This window comes from Orycteropus afer, unplaced genomic scaffold (assembly GCF_000298275.1).
Source record: "Orycteropus afer afer isolate SDZICR_OR568_19922 unplaced genomic scaffold, OryAfe1.0 scaffold00093, whole genome shotgun sequence".
Classification (NCBI taxonomy): Eukaryota; Metazoa; Chordata; class Mammalia; order Tubulidentata; family Orycteropodidae; genus Orycteropus; species Orycteropus afer.
In genome coordinates, this window is record NW_006921680.1 from 6,862,410 (window position 1) to 6,864,023 (window position 1,614).

Below are 1,614 nucleotides of genomic sequence, written 5' to 3' on the forward strand. Positions count from 1 at the left end.
ACTCTGTGTCATTGGGTTTGGTTTTTTGTTTTTTAGTTTAAGCTAGTGGCTTTTTTTTTTTTTTGCTGTGGTAGTTGGTTAGATCTAGCAGTCGTCACAAGCTTAATTTCTTTAGCAAAATACTGTGTAGCCATGTCCTTAGTGAACATTCTAGGACATTTGTTCTTAGTGTATATAAGAAAATTTTCCAGATCTTTAAGTTCTGTTTTCATTTTGCACAGTTCATTGTTAAGTCCATCTCCTTCCTCTTATAGTTTACTAAAAGTGACAAGGAGAAACTATGGGGTCCCTGTAAGGTCTGGCTTGAAATCTCATCAGCCAGATGTCTAAGTTCATTGTAAGTTCTGCCTTCCACCAAACATTTGAAGATAATTCAGACTAATTATTTACTAGTACAGTATTCTTCCTTCATTGTCTAGTCACATGTTCATCATTTTCTTCAAAAACTTCAGCAGAAGTACATTTAGTGTCCACATTTCTAGCAACATTCTGTTGCTGGTACTTTGTGTATTTTTTTTAAGATGATAGAGACTTTCTCGGGAGCTCTGGTAGCATAGTGGCTAAGACACTTGCCTGCTAACCAGACGGCTGGCGGTTCAAACCCACCAGCCACTCCTCGGAAGGAAGGTTGGGAAATCCTACTTCTGTAGTGATACTGCCTCGGAAACCCAAGGAGGGGTCGCTATGAGTCGGGTTTGACTCGACGGCACATAACAACAACAACAGAGACTTTCTCTGTAGTTCCCCTTACCTCCTTCTGTGCCCTCCTCAGAATTTCCTTCAGCATCCATAATTGTACCAACAGTCTCTTCAAGGCAATGTAGACTTTTACTATTAGGTACCGTGAAACTCTTCTAGCCTCTACCCCATTACCCAATTCCAAAACTGCTTCCACATTTTAGGTATCTTTTAGAATACCATCCCCACTTCTTAGTACTAGATTTTGTGTTAGTTATCTAGTGCCGATATAACAGAAGTGCCACAAGTGAATGGCTTCAACAGACATAAGCTTATTTTCTCCCAGTTTAGGAGGATAGAAGTTCAAATTCAAAGTGCTGGCTCTGGGGGAAGGCTTTCTTTCTTTGTTGGCTCTGGAGGAAAGTCCTTGTCTCTTCAGCTCTGCATCCTGGTTCCTTGGAGATCTCCATGTGTCTTGGGATCTATTCTACTCTATCTGCTCCCTTCACTTGCTTGTTTAATCTCTTTTATATTTCAAAAGACATGGACTCAAGACATACCCTACACTAATCCTTCTTCATTAATATAATACACTCAACCCATTCCAAATGAGATATGACTATATACATGGAAGTTAGGAATTATAATACATAGTTTTTGAGGACCCAATTCAATCCATAGCAGTGAGTTTGAGTGGAATTGCATTGAGTCCAAGTATCCATTAGGAAAATTAGTATCTTTGTAATATTGAGTCTTTCTGCCTATGGATATGCTATACATCTTTATGTATTTAGATGTTCTTTAGTATCTTTCAGTAATAGTTTATAATTTTCTGCATATAGGTTTAATGTAGATTTTGTTAGATTTATTCTCTTCGTTTATTTTTTTCTTACTATAAATTGTGTATTTTTTAAGGTATGTTTTAAAAGTGATTAT